Below are 6,572 nucleotides of genomic sequence, written 5' to 3' on the forward strand. Positions count from 1 at the left end.
CCACAGTTTGTGTACTTTTAATCATCTATGATTTGGAAATTATATTTGTTCCAAATCTTGTTTTATGAAGAAAATCTTAAACTCCATCCATTCATAATAACCTAAATCCTACTCGTTATTCATTATGTTATATTTTCGGTATCGTTACTTATTCTTGATTCTGTCAAAACTTTAAGATGTGCTTAAGCAGTTGAATTTTGATGTTTTCATTTGGTTGTCGTTGGAAAGAAAATTGGATGACATTGCTTAACGCCAGGTGGTATTATGCACGAAGAAGAAACCTTGCACACTTGAAATGTTGGATTCAAGTGTGTTATTATATTGTTCAACATGGCTTCAAGAGGGAACACCAACTATGGTAGACGAAATAGGAGTTCAATGATCTAAACTTTATTGTTTTTGTTTTACTAAATAACTCGTTGTCAAAGACTCATTTTAGAGATCAATTGCTTATATTTTTCACGTCTTTATATAGAATTTGTTTTTGTATTAGAGGTGGCAGTGCCGAATATGAGGACGAGAAATATGACAGTCGTTTTAGTATTTAGGAGAAGGAAGACTCACTTGTTGTTCTCTGAAGAGGAAAAATGAGAAGGAAATAATATCTTTCCTCTTTCTGTGCCAGATGCACGTGTAAGAGAGGGTGTGGGTTAAAATCCATTAAGCCTGCACTCTTAAAATCTAAAAGCACAACCTCATAAAGTTCTTTCTACTAAATGGTAATTGTCGCGCCATGAAATTTTTTTAATCACATCGTGCGCTCGAAGATACAACAAAGTCTCCACCGAACTTTATTTATTCCAAAGGAAAGGGAAAATATTGATATAACCTAAGGGAAAGATAAATAGGGGAAGGTATTAGCATCCCTCACATCCATTGTACTCAACAGAAACCATTTTGATTTCTCTTTGTGCGAATAAGTGTTATATCTAAAGGTTACTTGTGAAAAGAAAAAACAAGTTTATTAAATAGTGTGCTCGCCAAGGATTAGAAAAGTTGCTTAAAAACATGTCACATGCAAGTATGCATGTATGTTTTAAAAGTAGCAAGTGATAAAAAGTAAGGATATCGTACCCATAGGGAGTGAATGTTACTTAGGTTGATTTTGAAATAAACTATATTTTGCTTTTAAGCATGAGCAAGGATAAAAATAATATATGAATGTCACAGTTTGAAACTTTCCTTTCTAAACGAGATCTAAAGAGTGTAAAGTATGAGTGAAACGATATCAGAGAGTGCATGTTGAGCTAAGGTCCATTAATGTTAATAATGTTATAATGTGTTCATGATGTGCTATGTCATGCCATGAAAGGTCAGAGTGATCCAGAGTTGTATTTATACAACATAAAAGCATGCATTCTAGGGTAAGGGAACAAATCTCTAATTCATACGTATAACCCTAAAATACGTTCATTGTATTATGAAATCCCTTATAGTTAGAGTTCCCCATCTCTAAGTGAACTAATCAAGTGAATACTTCTATCATACTCTTTTCAATTATTTTTATTATGAAATCCACTTGTTGTTGGATCTCTCACAACAACAAGTTGTTATCTTTTTCTAAGTTGATCACTCAAAGAAACATATTTGTAAGCAAGTTAACACATAATAAAACAACGCACTAAATAACACTTCACTTAACATAAAAAAAATTATAACATCAACTTCCCATTGGTAAACATATAAAAGGATTAGCTCCTAATAAGCTGAGTAAAAACTACAGACATGGTTCTCATAAGATACATTCTTACACAAATACTAAAGAAGAAATGTAAACTTAAGAGTAACTTGAAGACTCCTTAAGAGGAATATTCAGCAAGAGATGACTCTAGTTGCACCACAACTCAGCAGCCGGTACAGGAAATGGTGAGAAAAAGAACACTCATTTCTCTCCACTGACCTCACACTATTCTATTTTGTCTGGTATTCTTGGAATTATGAACTCTTTTTTTAGTCTTCAGTAGGGTGTATTTATAAGCCATCACTAGGGTTTCTTGTGATGTCTTGGATCACAGGCCAAACATAAGGAAATCATATCAAGCCCAATGTGTCAATTAGCGCCATCATAATTTTCTCTATGCTTAGCAAGCAAGGAATCAGGTACAAGGGTACATTTGAGGGAGACAAAGCATCTTCAGGCAGACTGCCACAATAGGGCGCATGCAGTGCTGTTCTTTCTGTAGAGCGTGTAAAGTAGTGGATGTACTATTGTACCTTGTTTATCTTCTAGAGCCTCTTGGTCTTATCCAATTAATTTAAATGAACTTTCTTCACTCCACAACAATGTTTTCCCCCTAACACGACATTCCTTCAAAGCTCTCCTTCGAAACTCAACTGCTTTCATTAATTAATTTCTTTGACAACATTCATTTTCCTGCTTTACCATGCATTCCTAGGTGCTGTCCACTTATGACTTGCCTTGGCTTGACAAAGTTATCCTTAAAATCAAGCAACAAACATATCAAACTAACAAAAGGGAGCATCTATTCTGCTCCAATCTATTTGCTATAAAATGACTAAAATGAACTTAAAGTGACAACTGTCATACCCTAATTTTCAACCCTAAGATGCCACCATCATTTGTATCATTTGCATGACATCTAGCATCTTTGCAATACTAATCTATTCAAAATACAAAAAGATTTTCTACTTTGTTTATCTTAAGCTAGGGTTTTGCACCAGGAGCTTTCAAAGATTGATCAATCAAGACTTGGCATGAGTTTCAACATTTCAAACTCCTCATCCTTCCCAAGCGATCAAGTGACTTCCATCAACAAGAATCAAGTTCAAGATCATTCCATCTCAAATTCATCAAGGTCAGAGTTCATCTAATACCCTCAACTAGGGTTTTGACCCAAAGTCAACTAGTTGACTTTTTAGTCAAGGCATGATCCCAAAGCTTGAAGTATGGTACAAATACTTAAAATACATCATAAGTTATCCATTCACATCATTCAATATGCCCAAGAGATCCCACTCATTAAAGATTTCAAGAATTGTATTCATTTGATACAAAGTCAACTAAGGCAAAGTCAAAGTTTGACTTTTGACATTTTTGGTTAACCATGGACTTCTCAACTCAAGGTTCATGAAAATATGGTTGATGGATGCAATTGATCAATAGAAAACAAGAAATTGGAGGTTACTTGAAAAAAAAGGAAGATTTGGTTTTGTAAATTTTTCTAAGTTATGAAAAAATACATGTTCAAGTTCCCAACTTTCCAAGGCCATAACTTGTGATCCAAGCCACCATTTTCTTTGCTCTAATGATCAGATTAAAGATATTACTTCATAATTCAACTTTGTCCTTGATGATTGATTCCCATAAAATGCAAGGATTTCAAGTTATGAAGCCATGAAGTTGGTACCAAATTTCAACCAAATATGCCTTCAAAAAGTGACTTACTTGATCATCATTTTTCACCATGATCCAAATTGATTCAAGTAAACCTCCCAACATGAAAGTTGTAGAGGATGGTCTTAGATTTCCAAAAAGTCCAAGAGCATGAAATTATCATATTTGAGCTAAGAGTTTAGAAGAGATAAAGTTGGCTCTCCAAATCTGAATTTTGGGTCATTTTCATGGCAAGTTCATCATGCAACCTTGAGCCAAAGCTACATAATCTGACTTTGCAGGCTATCTTGCTTCTAAATCTCACTCTAGTCATAAGATCATGCACACTTTTGAGCCATTATCCAAGCAACCAAGCCATTACACAGTGAATCATTCCATTTTTGGCACAAAGGTTACACTTCTATTTCTGTAAAGTGGCTTTAACTTAACATTAAGTACCATTGAGCTCCCAAATGGATTTGGTTCTGAGACATACCAACTCTAAACCTCAAGTCAACTCTTACACTTCAAACAAAGCTCAACAAAATACTCCATGCACCCCATGCTTTTGTCATGCTTCCCACTTGGTATTTTATGCAAGAACCAACCAAACAAGCAAACCAGTACAAGCCACAATTATTTTATGATATCTGAAGCTTCTTGAGCCCTCAAGGATCACTACAAATAGAGGACAAATCCTCATCTATCCACACACCAAGCTAAACTTCATTTTTGCACGCTTTTGACCTTAACCTCCATTTCTCTCATCTTACTCGTGCATTCTGGCAACCAAAGGTTCCAATCACATTTTGGGAGTTTATAAGCATTAGGATAAGTGTCAAACAGTAGATGGAAGTGGTATTTAAGAGGAATTGTACCTTGCTCCAACAAGTATATTCTTGCACTTCGAAACTCACTATACATGCATCATTTACATGTGATTTCTGAAGAAAATATGTAGCATTTATTGTGTTAAGGTTGATCATTAACTCACATGCCATTTATCTTGTTGTTTATGTGAATTTAAGTTGCATGAAACCTAAAGTTTCAGTTCTGGTTTTGGCCTTCGTGCATCTTCATCTTTGAGTATTAGATAAAACAGATCGTACCATTGTGTTCCTTACATTTTTCTAAGCAATTTTGATCTTTATTTCATGAAAAATGGTTGAGAAATGAAAGAGATATGATTGATGGAAGATTTGAAAAATAATGAAAGAAAAAGAAACGAAAATAAGAAGCTAGAGATTGAAGAAGATGCTGACATGGCATGGAAAAGTCAAACGAAACATATTTTTATAATATATACAATTCCTTGTGTTATAATGAACATATGTATAGCCACCCTAGTGGTAGAAGCACGCGTCCTAAGTCATTTATAACCAAAAGGTATGGGGTTTGAATCCACCTCGCCCCAGACTTTGGTTTTTATTTTTCTAAACAGTACATGGAACCTCAAGGACGTGGGTTCGAACCTGGCCAGTGTAATGTTTATTTTTTCTCACTTGTTAAATGTTCATTTTTCTTCATAACTTCAAATATCCATAACTTCATGGTCCCTTAACATTTTTGACCAATTATTTTTGTCATATATTCATGAGAATGTCTATTTTATGAATCCACAAAAAAGCCCAAAAAATAATATTTATTTTGACCATTTTTATTAGGTAGAAAACTAGTGTATTTTATGTTGTTTTTAGGCCATTTAATGGATTTTCTTTTATTGTTTCTTTATTCTAAGTGATCATAGATGTTTGTGTGACCAATGTATATTTATTTTGGTCTTGTTTGATGTTGGTATCATTTTGTTTGCTTAAACATGATCATATTTTGGGCATTATATCATGATCAAATGACCTTGTTTTAAAATATTAGTGATTGATTATTTGTATGAAACTTAGGGTTTTGTTTAGATGAATTTTTTGAAGCATCTTGATGCATGATTAGGGTTTCCACTTAAGCTTGGTCTTATCATGAACTTCGATTCAAGTTTAATGTTTATTTTGTGAAGACTTATAATGTGATGCATGTTTGACCTAAATTGATTCATGTTGTGTTTACCATGTACCAATGAATGCCTTTAACATGTCAAATATGATTTTGTCTTCACCATAAATGTGTTATGTCTAGTGATGTTATGTGAAACTTCGTCATGTATTGTTTATGTTTATCTCAATGTCTAAAAACCATGATCAATATTGTCATCCATACCTCACTCACCTTGTGATTGCCATTGTATTTAGCCATATTTTGTGCCTTAATGTTAATGGATGTTCAACATTGTTATTGTTTATATCCAAGGGAAAAGGATCATGACATTCTTATCATTTTGCATGTGTGTGTTCATCTACATCCTATAGAATTTTTCTTCCCCTTAATCCAAAACTTCTAGATACAATCCTAGGTCCCCCTCAATGTAAACCTTAGGATTTTATCTCTCTATCTCTCTCCATTTTATAACCACTTTCTTAATAAACTTTGACTTAGGTCATTGTTTTTCCTTTTATTTCTTAATCAAGTGCTTTAAAACACTTAAGCATATTCAAAGATCTTTTCATAAGACCTAAAAAACACAAACTTAATTCAAACTCTTTTGCCACTTTGGCTTTTCCATGTGTAGCGGTAAATTCATGATCATCAAGCTATGGGTAAGCTAGACATCAATTAAACAAGAGTCGCCACCACGCTTTTATTGTTTCCAAGGGAAAAGAGAAAAGTACGAACAAAACCCAAGAATAAGAAGTTTTCAAATCAAAACTAATAAAATGCCAGAGATTACAGGTAAGGGGGTTGGTTGCACAGAGGGAAGGTGTTAACACCCAAAGTGTCCTAGGTACTCCTAGGGAGCCCTTTTTGTGTGCATATGTGTTTTTGTACAAATGATGTTTGCAAATAAAAAGAGTGTGTGAATGAGAAAAGAATTCATTAATTATATTTTTATGTTTTACAAGACCTTCAGACTTGTGCCTACGTACCAACATAAAAATGAGGGATCAAAACCTCGTAGTTCGTGGTATCAATTTCAAAGTGAGTGCATTGCTTTTAACAAAAATTTAAGTTTGAAAGGCACAAAGGCCTAAAAATTGTTTGAATGCGTGTTAGTTCTTTTTTGCTTTTGAAATTTTAAGTCAAGTATAGTTAAGTTCATTTACAACTTTGATTAAGAAAATGAGTTTAAAAATGCAATGGCATAAGGCCAAAGTTTCTAGTTTGCAAAAATGGTCAAAGTTTAGAAATCAAC

This window comes from Lathyrus oleraceus, chromosome 7, assembly GCF_024323335.1.
Source record: "Lathyrus oleraceus cultivar Zhongwan6 chromosome 7, CAAS_Psat_ZW6_1.0, whole genome shotgun sequence".
Classification (NCBI taxonomy): Eukaryota; Viridiplantae; Streptophyta; class Magnoliopsida; order Fabales; family Fabaceae; genus Lathyrus; species Lathyrus oleraceus.